General features: G+C 40.5%; 1 protein-coding gene across 1 annotated transcript in view; it reads right to left on the bottom strand.

The window, feature by feature from the left end:
- LOC124600483 (hexokinase-1-like) overlaps positions 1-15,716 on the bottom strand; it is a 284,884-nt gene extending 269,168 nt beyond the window's left edge. The window contains exon 1 of the mRNA XM_047136165.1: positions 15,604-15,716. The gene's annotated coding sequence lies outside the window, so the exon portion shown is untranslated. The remainder of the gene's footprint in view (positions 1-15,603) is intronic.
- Between the last annotated feature and the right edge of the window lie 651 nt (positions 15,717-16,367).

The following is a 16,367-nucleotide window of genomic DNA, read 5'->3' as shown; positions in this document are numbered from 1 at the left end:
CGCGAGAGACGTTCCCCACGTGGGCGGCTACTGTCAACCTTCACAGCTTCGCGTTCATTCTCTGATCTCTGCAATACGGATCAGCCCCTTTCCGTCAAGAACTATCGAGGGAGGTACGGTGTTTCGAGTGCAGAAAAAATTCCCTTCGTCAACAGTACACTGAAGAACTATTTTATATATGTGGACGGCGTTGATGAACAATAAAAGAAATACTATACTTGGCATCAACCAGGAACCAAATATTGTTTTCATAAAAATTACCTTGTAAGAGTAAAATAATCTCAGAAGATAGCAATAAACTATAAAAACAATAAGTATCCAGATATACATACAAACCCAGCTTTATCTATAGACTATTAGGTAATGATTTCTGACACAAAGGAATCACCCCTCACGAAAACGTGGCAGCAACAGGAACATTCATAATCTCGACAATACGACAGACGTGTTATTTAATTAACCAGAATGCGGTAGTTGTAAACTGATATGTAAAATAAACAAACAGAAAGGGAAAACTCTTCAGTTCCTCAGAAATGTCCTTATTGTACGGGAAGAAGAGACCATTGAAAATGAAACGAAGATTTAACTGCCGGCCGGTGTGGCCGAGCGGTTCTAGGTGCTTCAGTCTGGAACCGCGCGACCGCTATGGTCGCAGGTTCGAATCCTGCCTCGGGCATGGATTTGTGTGATGTCCTTAGGTTAGTTAGGTTTAAGTAGTTCTAAGTTCTAGGGGACTGATGACGTCAGATGTTACGTCCCATAGTGCTCAGAGCCATGTGAACCATTTGAAGATTTAACTGGATTAACGGCAAACACCGAAACATATCCATCTCAAGAGAGTAATTATTGTTCTATAAAATATTTTGTTGAAAATCGCGTAGTTACAAATGCTTTCAGAGATGTAAACCCCGGTTTTATTAAAGAGTGTAGCGGGAGGAATTGTCCTTTCATTTCGCTTTAGGAAACTGTTTAACTATTATTTTAAGTGTCATGTTAAACGTGCATATCGCATGACTCACAGCACAGACAGGCAACATAATGAACAACACTGATTAGCTGCGGAACAATTAAATCTCGCAGGTAGCTTGAAAATGGTCTACATCGAAACCTGAAAACAATTTTATTACGCGACTGCAAGTACTTGATGAGCAGGTAAATAATAGTAATCGTCAATTCACTGACATTTATAAAAATAAAGTAACACGTGGTACGTTGTGAAACTGTACAGAACATTGGTTACTTTTCTTTACTGGATGTAAGTGAAAAATTGTTACAGAAAACAGAAATGAGGCGTTTCAGAACATCAAACACAGAACGAAATCATACAAATACAAAGTATACGAAATTGCGTACAGGATTATAGAATAAAACCGGTACATCATCGAGACAAAATGGAAAACATTTGCACATACTTTTGGCACATGTCAACATACATCAATATAAAGTATAAATCTTCTAGAGTACTATACAACATCCACAACGTTTTGTGGTTTTCATTTATAATTATGAACTTGATGTTCCAAGCAGAGACGGAAAAGAATCAGTTAACATGTCAACATTTACTGCTCTGCAGAGCACTGTAGGAAATCCTGAGATAAGAAATTTGATATACTACGCATGGGGTCACAGAAGTCACGAAATGCCTTAAAACTGGGCTTTGGAAAACAGTTTTTATCAGCTGTTTAGAGTACCAATCACAGAGTTATTTCGCAACACTTTGTTTTCACATGAAAATCGTGGAAAAGAAATTGCGTATAGAAGATTGATGAAGAGTCCAAAACGTGGAACAGTCGAAATGTAAATAATAATACATGATACAGAATGCGGAAAATAGCCAGTGACAGAATAATGGGTAGCGTAGCCTTGAGCTAGTAAGTCGATGATTCTCAGCACAGGACAGAGAGGAAGCTTTGCTCTATTTACAGAACATAACGCAATTTTTTTAAAGCACACTTTCCGTGACAAAATTTGATAGTATTAAGGACACAAGTCGATTATTTTCACTATTTTGTAACGCGTTAGTTATTTTAATTGGTGTTTTATTTAAATTAATGTGTTGTGACATAAAGCATCTCTGTTTTAATTATATAACACGTGTCGATCTCTAAAGAAATAACGTTTCTCCATGACTGAAGTGTTATCAGACTGCTGATACTCTTAACATCCTGAATTACTTTATTTGTCCCCTGCAAGTCTATCAAGAGTTAAATCCCTCATCTGTTGCACTCTATAGACTTAAACAGTCCGGTGCACAAGGGGTTGGGTTGGGTTGTTTTGGGGGAAGAGACCAAACAGCTAGGTCATCGGTCTCATTGGATTAGGGAAGGACGGGGAAGGAAGTCGGCCGTGCCCTTTCAAAGGAACCATCCCGGCATTTGCATGGAGTGATTTAGGGAAATCACGGAAAACCAAAATCAGGACAGCCGGACGTGGGATTGAACTGTCGTCCTCCAGAATCCGAGTCCAGTGTGCTAACCACTGCGCCACCTCGCTCTGTGGTGCACAAGGAATACAGAAATAATGGAAAGGCAAACACCGCTATTAAGAGGTAAAAGTCGTAACAACTTACAGGTTATGAAAGATGGATCATAAACTGAGGTGACAAAAATCATGGGACACCCCACAGTGTCGTGTCGGACCTCCCGGATTAATGTAGCAAGTCGATGTTGCATGGACTCTAAAAGTCGTTGGATGCCCCCTTCACAAATATTAGGTCATGCTGCCTCTATAACCGTCCATAATTACGACAGTGTTACCTGTGCAGGATTTTGTGCGCGAACTGACCTCTCGATTATGTCCGTTAATGTGTGATGGGATTCATCTCCGGCGATCTGGGTGGACTGCCGAATTGTTCACGAAGTTCTTCAAGCTAATTGCGAACAGATTATGCTTATCCATTACGGATATTTTAGAACCGTGACTGTATATTAATGTAAATAAATTATACACAACTGCAACCAGTCGCTTTTTTCATTAATAATGCTTTATTACATTAACCGGTTTTCGAACCCTTTCAGGTTCATCTTCAGATGATTTCGGGAGAATCCGGGAAGTTACATCATTACTGGTAGTAGCATAATGCTGGGTGCTGGTTCTATGGCAGAAAGATGGGTCACACTTTAATGTATCGCCATGACTGTAGATTATCTGTCGATGTTGTTGTTGTTGTTGTGGTCTTCAGTCCTGAGACTGGTTTGATGCAGGTCTCCATGCTACTCTATCCTGTGCAAGCTTTTTCATCTCCCAGTACCTACTGCAGCCTACATCCTTCTGAATCTGCTTAGTGTATTCATCTCTTGGTCTCCCTCTACGATTTTGACCCTCCACGCTGCCCTCCAATACCAAATTGGTGATCCCTTGATGCCTCAGAACATGTCCTACCAACCGATCCCTTCTTCTGGTCAAGTTGTGCCACAAACTTCTCTTCTCCCCAATCCTATTCAATACTTCCTCATTAGTTATGTGATCTACCCATCTAATCTTCAGCATTCTTCTGTAGTACCACATTTCGAAAGCTTCTATTCTCTTCTTGTCCAAACTATTTATCGTCCATGTTTCACTTCCATACATGGCTACACTCCATACAAATACTTTCAGAAATGACTTCCTGACACTTAAATCGATACTGGATGTTAACAAATTTCTCTTCTTCCGAAACGCCTACCTTGCCATTGCCAGCCTACATTTTATATCCTCTCTACTTCGACCATCATCAGTTATTTTGCTCCCCAAATAGCAAAACTCCTTTACTACTTTAAGTTCCTCATTTCCTAATCTAATTCCCTCAGCATCACCCGGTTTAATTCGACTACATTCCATTATCCTTGTTTTGTTTTTGTTGATGTTCATCTTATATCCTCCTTTCAAGACACTGTCCATACCATTCAACTGCTCTTCCAAGTCCTTTGCTGTCTCTGACAGAATTACGAGTACAATGTCATCGGCGAACCTCAAAGTTTTTATTTCTTCTCCATGAATTTTAATACCTACTCCGAATTTTTCTTTTGTTTCCTTTACTGCTTGCTCAATATACAGATTGAACAACATCGGGGAGAGGCTACACCCCTGTCTTACTCCCTTCCCAACCACTGCTTCCCTTTCATGTCCCTCGACTCTAATAACTGCCATCTGGTTTCTGTACAAATTGTAAATAGCCTTTAGCTCCCTGTATTTTACCCCTCCTACCTTTCGAATTTGAAAGAGAGTATTTCAGTCAACGTTGTCAAAAGCTTTCTCTAAGTCTACAAATGCTAGAAACGTAGGTTTGCCTTCCCTTAATCTTTCTTCTAAGATAAGTCGTAAGGTCAGTATTGCCTCACGTGTTCCAGTGTTTCTACGGAATCCAAACTGATCTTCCCCGAGGTTGGCTTCTACTAGTTTTTCCATTCGTCTGTAAAGAATTCTGTCTGCAGACAGATACGAAAAAAAAGCCGCCTATACTGTCGCAGTAAGTAAAAACTAAATTCACATCCATATCGACAGATAATCTACAGTCATGGCGATACATTAAAGTGTGACCCATCTTTCTGCCATAGAACCAGCACCCAGCATTATGCTACTACCAGTAATGATGTAACTTCCCGGATTCTCCCGAAATCATCTGAAGATGAACCTGAAAGGGTTCGAAAACCGGTTAATTTAATAAAGCATTATTAATGAAAAAAGTGACTGGTTGCAGTTGTGTATAATTGCGAACAATCGAGGAACGGTGACATAACGCATTGTCACCCATGAATGGCTACAAATAGTCTCCAAGTAGCCAAACATAACCATTTCCAGTCAATGATCGGTTCAGCTGGACCAGAGGCTCCAGTCCATTCCATGTAAACACAGTACACCCCATTATAGAGCCACAACCATCTTGCAAAGTGCATTATTAACAACATGGTTCCATGGCTTCGTGGGGTCTGCATTACACTCTAATCCTACTATCAGTTCTTACCAACTGAAACCGGGACTCTTGCGACCAGTCCATGGCAGTCCAGCCGATATGCTCACGAGCCCAAGAGAGGCACTGCAGGCGATGTCGTGCTGTTACCAAAGCCACTACCGTCGGTCGTTTGCTTCCATAGCCCATTAACGCCCAATTTCGCCGCACTGTCTGCCGGATACGTTCCTCGTACGTCCCACATTGATTTCTGCGATTAATTCGCGCAGTCTTGCTTGTCTACTAACCATGACAACCCTACCCAAATGCCGCTGCTCTCAGTCTTTCAAGTGGATGCTGTCAGCGACTAAGTTGCCCGTGGTGAGAGGTAATGCCTTGAATTGGGTCTTCTCGGCACACTGTTGATTCTGTGGATCTCGGAACACTGAATTCCATAGTGATGTCCGCAACGGGATATCCCCGCGCCTAGCTCGAATTACTATTCTGAGTTCGAAGCTGTTAATCCCCGCCTTGCGGCCATAATAACGCTGGAAATCATTTCTCGTGAATCACCTGAGTACAAATGACTGCTCAGCCAATGCACTGGCCTTTTATATCCATGTCCGCGACACTACCCCCATCTGTATATATACTGCTATTCCATGACCTTTGTCGCCTCAGTGTAAATTTGGAGGTGGATTTCTCAGACTAAAATAAGGGAAAAAACCCGTAGAAACACAGCTCGAAAATGTTTCGGTTTTGAGCTGTTAATGAAACAATATATGAAAGGTGGCTACACTGAGCCACAGCGCCAGAGATTGCGCCAAAGAGTATTATTCAGCCGCCTCCACAGGCAATGCTTGGGGAGAACTCGTAGTAGTCAGTGCTTGTTGAGAACTCGTAGTAGGCAGTGCTTGCTGAGATGTGGTAGTGAAGAGTGCTTGTCGAGAGGTCGTGGTGGAGAGTTCTTGTTGAGATGTGGTAGTAGAGAGTCGGTGTGGAGATATATTGTAATGATTAGAGTGATTTTCATCAATATATGAAGGTAAAAGAAAAAAAAAATTTCCTTTTCTTTTTATTATCTCAATGTCTTAAATAATGCAGCATTACAGGTTCAGTCAACAAAGCATCTGGCTTGTGTTCTTGTATTAGAGTGTAATTCTGCTCTCCTTACGCAATTATAGTATTTCTATTTTTTAATTACTTCAGTATAAATGATATTTAAAATTTCTTGTCTTAGTGAAGAAGAACCGTGCCAGATGTGTACGTTGAATCACACTTCCACACACAGAACAGCTACACTTGTGCTTTGTTGGCTTCGTAGGTTTTATAGTTGCTGGGGACTTAATTAATTAACTGTATTAGCGAAAATTTTCATTTCATTCTTTGTTGTTGTTCCATGCAGTCAGATTGCGGACAAAAACTAGTCAGGGCCAACCGTTTACGAGACACAGCGTAATCGGACATACAGCTACCAAAAATATTTGCATTTTATTTAATTAAGCCCCCATGCACGTGGCGACCGCTGCGTCGGATCGTCCCTTGGAATTCTTCTGATTGTAAAAATAGTAGACGGTAGTATTGTTGTAGTAATTTGTAGTTTAGTAATTGTAGTCTATATTGCATATGTAGATTTGGTAATTGGCATTCTTCTAATGGTATTTTTCAAAATTTAATTTTTATTGTCTTGTCTATGGGTTTGACAATTTAGGGCAATTATTTCAATTGTTCGATTAATCATGTTTGAGGGAAACATTTCGTGTAAATGGTATTGTTGGAGATAAAGTGTCATTGTGTAGAATTATCATATAGTGACGAGTTTTGTATATTTTGTAAACGATTACGCGATCAATGAAAAAGGCAAAAATGATGAATAGTGAGAATGACGAAATTGTTAACATGGCGAACTCGCCAACACAGGAGAACAGTGTGATGAATAATGAAGTGGAAAACAATTTAATAAGTCGGGAAAATAGTCCGGAACCATTTCAAAATTTTTCTCAATCAGAAAATTCACAGAATCCGAGATTAACGACAGAAGATTCTGGAATAGTATCGAACGCAGATAGCTTTATGGCTATGCAGAAGGAAGTTAGTTTTGCGGGAAATGTTAGGGGCGAAAAGAATTTTGAACCATTTAATATGGAGCAGTTGATGGGTGTAATATTAAATTTGGGATCTGAATTAAAAACAGTGGCAACACGGTTAGACTTACAAATGGGAATAATGGAGCAGTTTCGATCTGAATTAAAAACAGATAGGGGAACAATGGAAACACGGTTAGACTCACGAATAGGGACATGTTTCAAAAATATGAAAGATGAATTAAAGAAAGAAATCAGAGAAGAAGTACAACCAATTTTGAATGCTTACAATAATAGATTAATTGCAGTAGAAATCAGACAAAAGGAACAGGATAGAGAACAGGAGGAAAGAGATCGCGTCATAGTACAGAAATTTTCAGAGTTAAATTTACAACGCGCACACGATAAGGAAGAAATATTTGAGAGAATCGAGGAATCCGTACCAAATGACAGAATAAATAACCTAACACAACAATATGAACAGTTAACTACCAAATGTGTCAATACTGAAACCCGAGTCGCGACACTTACGGAAGACGTAAATAAACAGAAAGAACAAATAGGTGATTTATCGGAAAGAGTTGAGGACATTTCAGACAAATTGACAAATCTTGGTTTAAATGGGGACAGAGATTCAGATGATACAGCACCATTGCCATTTGCAGAAACCGAAGAGTACCAGAACATAAATAAGCATGTTGAAAATCAGGGAAAATTTAATGAACGCGTTAAAAGGGAAGTTGAGGCATTACGAAAGCAAGTCAAACAGATCGTAGGCGAAATTGTAGGAAAAGACAGCAAAAGAAATTTGAAATCACATATAGCAGAGGGGTTTGAAGAAAATAATTTGTTTCATTTACGGGATGCAACAAGAGAGCGCCAGGCGCGTGAACTTGACAATAATCGACTTTGGGACTGGGACAGACGCGGTAGGTCTTTGTCGCCACGAGGAGAAAACTTTGACTATAAACACTTTTTGACTGTTCGGAAATTTAAGATCTTCCGCGATTCTAAGTATGACATACATCCATGTTCATGGTTAGATCAATTTATGTACGCACTTCCACCAAATTTGCCACTAAGTCACAAACTTGAAATTATGTGCGGCTATTAAGGTCCTCAGGGGATTCACTACTCTAAGTGAATATGTGCCGTAGCGTGCATAGGGCCGCGAGCTGTAGTGGTGCTATTTCCCTTTTAGTTTTCTGCACCGCTGCCTACTCTTTTACTATTCTTTGCATCTGTCAAAGCAACTCTTCGACTATCAATCTATCTAGAGAGTAAGTAAACATTAACCGGATATGACTATTTTACCCAAAAGTGATTTCGGAAATTACCATTTGGACTTACTGTATCTTCAGCAGCATTCATTCGTAGTTTAAACGAAATCTTATCTGTTTATCTTCGTTACAATATTACTTCATATGTTGACGATATACTTACTGCTAAACGTTCTTGGAGTGAACACAACAAAATTTTGGATTCATTATTACGTATCTTTGCAAGAGTTGGCATTACTGTGAACTTGGAAAAATCTGAATTTGGTCGTTCACAGGTGAAATTTCTCGGTCACATTATTTCTACAGAAGGTATTGTTCCTGATCCAGAGAAATTAGACGCTATTCGTAACTATGCTGTTCCTACCACAAAACGTGATGTTCGTAGTTTCCTTGGTGTCTGTAATTTTCTTAGACGCTTTGTTAGATTGGACGATTTGGCCACACCTCGTTTATGTGAACTATCTGGAAAGAAATCTAATTGGTGTTGGGATGAGGAAGCTCAGTCAGAATTTGAACAACTCCGTGATGCTTTAGTTGCTGCTCCACTTCTTTCACATCCGGATTTATCTAAAGATTTTTGTTTGGCGACGGACTCATCATACAAGGGCCTAGGGGCACACTTATTTCAAGAGATAGAAGAAGACGGCGTTGTAGTCCAGAAAACTATTGCATTTGGAAGTCGTGTTCTCTCTAAATCAGAAAAGAATTATTCGATAACGGAACTTGAAGCTTTGGCGGTTGTTTGGGCTTTTACAAAATTTCGCACATTTTTGTTTGGCAGACATGCTAAGGTTTACACCGATCATCGAGCTCTGGAATTTCTTATGTCGACAAAATTAACTCATGGCAGATTGTCACGATGGGCGTTGTACCTACAGGAATTTGACTTTAGTATTGTTTACATACAGGGTTCTTCAAATATTGTTGCTGATGCTTTATCACGTGCACCTATGGGTTTGAAACAAAGTGCTGAAGAGGACTGCATAGAAAACAATTATTGTTTGATGTATATTCAAGGTGTTGCGTTTGAGAACTTTATTTCGTCTTCGCTCCAGGACATCGCTAAGGAGCAAAATAAGGATCCAATCTGGAAGGACATTAAAGAGAAGTGGAGGAGAAAGGAAAGCGTAGCGATTAGACAGCATTATTTAGTTCGCAATGACATTCTTTTTAAACGAAAATCGGTCGACAACTCTGTTTGGTTAGTTTGTATTCCTGATGAGTGGGTTAATAAGCTGATTTGGTATACGCATTTCAGTTATGCGCACTTTGGTCCCAGAAAATGCTTTCATAAATTACGGGAAAATTGCTACTTCAGTAATATGGAAAAACGTATTCGATCTGTTCTGGCCAAATGCAAATTATATCAAAAGGCTAAGCCGCCAACAATTTCTCACAGAGCACCGTTGTTTCCTATCATTCCAGCGAAATTAAAGGAGATGGCTGCAGTCGATTTGTTCGGTCCAGTGGTTCGTTCTACTAATGGTTTTGCGTACATTTTCGTAGCAGTGGAGTTGACATTAAAATATGTGTGTTTTACACTGTTACGCAAAGCAACAGCTCGTTCAGTATCTAATGCTTTCATTAACCATTTTCTTAAAGAAGTTGGTCATGTTGATAAGGTTATATCAGATAATGGATCCCAGTTTCGTTCTAAAATTTGGCTTCGTACTCTACGGCGTCGTAAAATTAAACCTATTTTCATTTCACTTTTTCACCCTCAATCTAACGCTTCAGAGAGATGGATGAAGGAAATCAATAAATTGTGTCGTCTTTATTGTAATCAGAATCACAGAACTTGGGATCAATATCTTCATATTTTTCAAAACATTCTGAATGAACTTCCTAATGACTCAACTTCTTTACCGCCGATACTGATATTAAAAAACAAAGCACCGACAAATCGCATTTCTGAATTCGTTCCTTTTCCGCCTACACGGAAATTGCGGCATTCTGAAGTTGTCAACCTGGCTCTACAAAATATTGCTTCTGCGGCTGCTAGAAGAGAGAAATCAGCTAAGCGTCCTGGTCGTTTAAAAATCTTGTCAGTTGGTCAAAAAGTGTTAATTAAGTCTCATCGTTTGTCTCACAAAGGAAAAGGCTTGTGTCGCAAATTTTTTCTGCTTTATAACGGTCCATATAGAATTCGCCACTAGGACATGTTTAATTTCTACTTATAAACTCTGATGAACAGTGTGATCAGTGATAGTGAATATTATGGACTGCTCTCTGGACCTGCTCATCATTGCTAGGTGCAACTGATGGACTGCTTGTACTGAAATAATGTCACTTGTTGGTTTCTGCACCTGTTCAACAATGCTGGATGTCACTAATGGAACCGCTTCTGCTGAGAAATGTGACTTGTTGCTGTGTGTACCTCTTCAACATTGCTGGGTGCCACAGATGAAACTGCTTATACTGAAATAATGTCACTTGTTGGTGTCTGCACCTGTCAACATTGCTGGGCGCCACTGATGAACTGCTTCTACTGAAATAATGTCACTTGTCGGTGTCTGCACCTATTCAACATTGCTGGGTGCCACTGATGGACTGCTTCTACTGAACTGATGTTGCTTCTTGCTGTCTGCACCTGTTCAACATTACTGGGTGCCACAGATGGAACTGCTTTTACTAAAATGATGTCACTTGTTGCTGGTTGCACCTGGGTGCTACTGCTGGAACTATCAATTACTTGTTTTTTTTTTTTTTTTCTAATCATGGAAAGCATGTTATGTGAACATTAGTATAAACTGATTTTTTGTGTATTGCGTGAACTATTATGTAAAGTCACATGTATGAAAAGAAGTTGTATTGCTTACTGTATTTTATATATTAGGTTATTGAAAGGTCAGTGCAAAGCCAAAATTTTAACTAATTATGTGATATTTAGGTATTAATACTATCTTTTATTTTTGTCTGTATTTTTGTGGACGAATTTGGTGGTATTTTCACCACCAATGCTGGCAAAAATACCTTCAAATTCTGGCCCGTGGAGGAGGGGCATATGAAAGGTGGCTACACTGAGCCACAGCGCCAGAGATTGCGCCAAAGAGTATTATTCAGCCGCCTCCACAGGCAGTGCTTGGGGAGAACTTGTAGGAGTCAGTGCTTGTTGAGAACTCGTAGTAGGCAGTGCTTGCTGAGATGTGGTAGTTAAGAGTGCTTGTCGAGAGGTCGTGGTGGAGAGTTCTTGTTGAGATGTGGTAGTAGAGAGTCGGTGTGGAGATATATTGTAATGATTAGAGTGATTTTCGTCAATATATGAAGGTAAAAGAAAAAAAATTTCCTTTTCTTTTTATTATCTCAATGTCTTAAATAATGCAGCATTACAGGTTCAGTCAACAAAGCATCTGGCTTGTGTTCTTGTATTAGAGTGTAATTCTGCTCTCCTTACGCAATTATAGTATTTCTATTTTTTAATTACTTCAGTATATATGATATTTAAAATTTCTTGTCTTAGTGAAGAAGAACCGTGCCAGATGTGTACGTTGAATCACACTTCCACACACAGAACAGCTACACTTGTGCTTTGTTGGCTTCGTAGGTTTTATAGTTGCTGGGGACTTAATTAATTAATTGTATTAACGAAAATTTTCATTTCATTCTTTGTTGTTGTTCCATGCAGTCAGATTGCGGACAAAAACTAGTCAGGGCCAACCGTTTACGAGACACAGCGTAATCGGACATACAGCTACCAAAAATATTTGCATTTTATTTAATTAAGCCCCCATGCATATATCACATTGCTCTCAACTCGGAAACTTATAACAAGGGTTCAAAATGTTCTCCTTTAGCGTATATACACTCACTTACTCATTGGATCATGGACTTCCAATCCCTTCTAAGCACCTTTGACGGTTCCGAATGCTTGTCAAGGCTTTTATCAAACGTTGGCGAAGGGCCCCTGCATTAGGAAAGTCCGCTGCAGAAACCAGTTGTTTTAAATGGCTCTCGCAGACTACAATCCGAAGGAACTAGGTCGAGTAAAAGTGCAGATTGCGATGCTCCCCTACCTATCCTTGAGGTATGACTGAATACCGCATCGGCCCCACTATGCACAAACCCGTTACTACTACTTTTTTCGGAGACATATCCTGTGGTATATCTAACCCTTGCACACGGAATCTTTGGGATGTCTGGTAGAACATGGGCACCGAACAGTGATCTGCAATTCCAGTCCAAGTAATCCTAAACCGTTGCTGAGCTCTGCCTCAACTAGTACCAAGCAGATTTCCATCCACCCACAGATATTCCGAGAGTACGTTCGTGGGGACATACTGAACACTGGTATAAACGAATAATTTGGAAAATAAGTTTATGCTGACTTTTTCTTTCTTTTGATGTAAGTAATCGGTGTCATGATATTTTGAAAGTGTTCTGAAAGCCTAGGATACTAAAATACGCGAAGAAATGACAGGAATACCTGACATTTTGGCACGTCCTAAATTGACCTGGACGAGGACAATACCGAGACTTCGTTTCTGGAATGTTACGAGCAGTTATAAAAGCCGCAAGTACCAAGTTTTTCCGTATACGGATGGCCAGAAATTAACAACTCAGTGCTACCTAATTCGCATTTACATTCAGATGCAGTTGGAGGCCAGAGCACATAAAATTTGAAATATACTGATTATGTTGCGACATAAGTATATTTTCCCGCAAGTCGCCTTCAGGATCTTCAAATATCTCTGGGAAAAAAGTCAACAACAATAAGAATTCAAGAAGTCAGCAAAGGCTTGGGATAAAAACAACATAAGAAAAAAAGTAGTAATGATAAAAGAATTTTTTGGAGCGAGAACTTCAAACATACAAGGTTTCCAAGAGAGGAAGAAAAAAGTAAACACCGAGGTGGCCTTAAACAAGAGGATAGTGTTATCATTTCATAGATACAGTGCTACGTCTCTGCAGCCAAAGAGAAAATATTCTAACAGTATTTCAACTGGTTGGGCCTGGCAAGTATTCTTGGCCATGCTATACGTGTTGCTAAATAGTACCTGCTTTTAAATCTTGTTAGGTATTTTCATATTAGCACATTACGTGCGTAATGTGACACACCTTGTATGGTTGTGTGGACGTGCTATAGATACGTGGACTTTATCTACCTTTAAATTATTTACATTTACGATTTTTTTACACTGTTACACTTGTTTTTTTAAGGTTTTGTTTACCGTGACTCGACAAGTTTCGATTAGGTGTGCTGTTCTTGTATTTACGTATGTTGGTATCATCTAGTTTTAATTTGCATTCGTGGTTTTTGTCATGTTAATCATTTTACATTACTACACCTGCTTTTATCACCTGTGTCCATTGCGGATGCACATGTGACAAGCCATATTATACCAACTGGATATGGTAATATATCTGTACTTCCAAGCTCATGAATTCTGTATGTTTACGCACTTGTCTCATTTCATCGCTGTTTCCGTCCGACAAATATGTTGGCTACACGAGAAATTCGTTTTGGCTACACGAGTAATTAGTTTTATATATCTTGTGGATGAAGTTTTTATGTAAGTTGAATGCGTTTCTGTGCTTGCCACATGGCTCGTGTTCACATATTGTTTGGAAACGCCAAGAATAACAAACACCGAAGTACTGGGAAGAATAGGAAGATCGAGGACTTTGAAAAGTAGATTTACCAAGGAACACCAAGTACAGTGCGTCCCGAAAGGAATGGTTAATATCCAGTAATATTCTAGTAAATATGGGATCCAAAGTGCATACCAGAAGAACTGTAAGCACTACTTCATCTTCGCTACTGTGAAGGAAATCTATTGTATTGAAAACATTGTGAGAGGTTGCAGTATGGACCAAAAGAAGAAAAATAAGTTCAGTAAACACGGGTTCCTAAGGCATGCCTTAAGTGCTAAGATCAGTTGTTCACTAGAAAAGATTCGTTACACAACATCGATGCTGAAGAAGTGCTCATAGCTCTTAAGTTATGCGATTTAGATCCGTTGTTTGCCAGATATTTTTGCTTCGAATGTTCGTTCCTGTCACATCCCCGAATATTGATCGTCCTCCTGGGACACCCTATATATGTTAAAAACCTATGTATACAGTTCATCTTTTTATGTTCTTTATTCTGTTTTGTTACATTTTGTCTGAAGAGTGGAGTATTGTTCCGCTAAAAGCCCACCCTCGCCCGTATGGGAAAAAGGAAGCAAATACAATACAGAAAAACGAAATACATACACACTGCTGGAAACTACAACATATCACTTCTTTACGTCATAGAATGAGGTTGAACATCGTACGTAAATACTAGTTAGGTTCTCAGTTTTAACTTTCCGCTACTTTACTTTTAATGCCAGCGAATTTTATTTGGCGGCAATGTTGGGGTTCAGTATGCTTGAAAATGACAAAAATGTCAAAACTGCATTCGCAGTAAATATTTTTAACAGGCATAATCAGAATGGCTAAATTTAATATTGCATTTTGTCACAGAAGAGAACAGCACATTTCAAAACAAGCAAAACGAGGATAATGGAATGTAGTCGAATTAAGTCGGGTGATGCTGAGGGAATTAGATTAGGAAATGAGACACTTAAAGTAGTAAAGGAGTTTTGCTATTTGGGGAGCAAAATAACTGATGACGGTCGAAGTAGAGAGGATATAAAATGTAGACTGGCAATGGCAAGGAAAGCATTTCTGAGGAAGAGAAGTTTGTTAACATCGAGTATAGATTTAAATGTCAGGAAGTCTTTTCTGAAAGTATTTGTATGGAGTGTAGACATGCATGGAAGTGGAACGTGGACGATAAATAGTTTAGACAAGAAGAGAATAGAAGCTTTCGAAATGTGGTGCTACAGAAGAATGCTGAAGATTAGATGGGTAGATCACATAACTAATGAGGAGGTATTGAATAGAATTGGGGAGAAGAAGAGTTTGTGGCACAACTTGACAAGAAGACGGGACCGTTTGCTAGGACATGTTCTGAGGCATCAGGGGATCACAAATTTAGCATTGGAGGGCAGTGTGGAGGGTAAAAATCGTAGAGGGAGACCAAGAGATGAATACACTAAGCAGATTCAGAAGGATGTAGGTTGCAGTAAGTACTGGGAGATAAAGAAGCTTGCACAGGATAGAGTAGCATGGAGGGCTGCATCAAACCAGTCTCAGGACTGAAGACCACAACAACAACAACGTCTTTGCCCGAAGCAGGAGTCGAGCCCACAAGCTACGCTATTTGAGGCAGCAATGATATCGGGAGTCAACAAATGCCCGCTTGGAACGAGTTGAGCAGGTGGCGACAAACGTTTCCGAAATTGTAGGCAGTTCTCGACGGGCAGTTAGGGAAGGAGGAGAGGATGCGAGTGCGCGGCCGAGCCGCCTCACTTGAGACGGAGCGGCGCCGGCGGCAAGCGAATACCTGTTGCGGTGGTCCTGCTGCGTCGCGATGCGGCGTGACGTGGCGCGGTGTGTCGTGTGGTGTGTCGCGGGCCTGCGGCAGTGTTCGCGGCGCGGGTTGGCGCAGGACTGCGGCCTGGCCGCGCACGCCGGCGGTTTTACTGCGCACGCCTCGCCGCGACCTCGCCGCTCTGCCGCCACACACGCCGCGCGCTCCTCTCGCCGCCAGAAGACCGCCGCGGCCGCAGCAGACCACTCTGCGAACAGTGCAACTGTACATAACGTCGTTGTTGTTGCTGCTACGTCAGGGCGCAACACAGAGTCACAGACGTCAGCAGCGCGCGAACGACACCAGTACAAAAATTACAAAATTAAAAGCAATGGTGTGTCACTGAGCTATGTGGAAAGCTGTCAGACTCCTCTACCAAGGTTGTACGGGGATGGTTAAAGTGATAAATCAACTATCTCAAGAGTTTCAGGTGACAAAGGGACTACGCCAGGGATGCACACTTGCCCCTACACTCTTTGAGATCTACCTAGAGGACGCATTAAAATCATGGAAAAGGAAAATGCGGAGGAATGGGTGTCCCTATAGACTCGATGGTGAGTGTTCATCGAAGGTGAGGGTGTCATCTGGAGTGCCCCAGAGAAGTGTGGTAGGTCCGCTGTTGTTTTCTGTCTACATAAATGACCTTTTGGATAGGGTGGATAGCAACGTGCGGCTGTTTGCTGATGATGCTGTGTAAAGTGTCAGGCAAATCCAAAACCTTCCATGAAAACCCTGAC

The sequence above is a fragment of the Schistocerca americana genome, chromosome 1 (assembly GCF_021461395.2).
Source record: "Schistocerca americana isolate TAMUIC-IGC-003095 chromosome 1, iqSchAmer2.1, whole genome shotgun sequence".
Taxonomy (NCBI): Eukaryota; Metazoa; Arthropoda; class Insecta; order Orthoptera; family Acrididae; genus Schistocerca; species Schistocerca americana.
The sequence above is the reverse complement of the archived record's forward strand: the minus strand, read 5'-3'. Positions and strand labels throughout refer to the sequence as shown.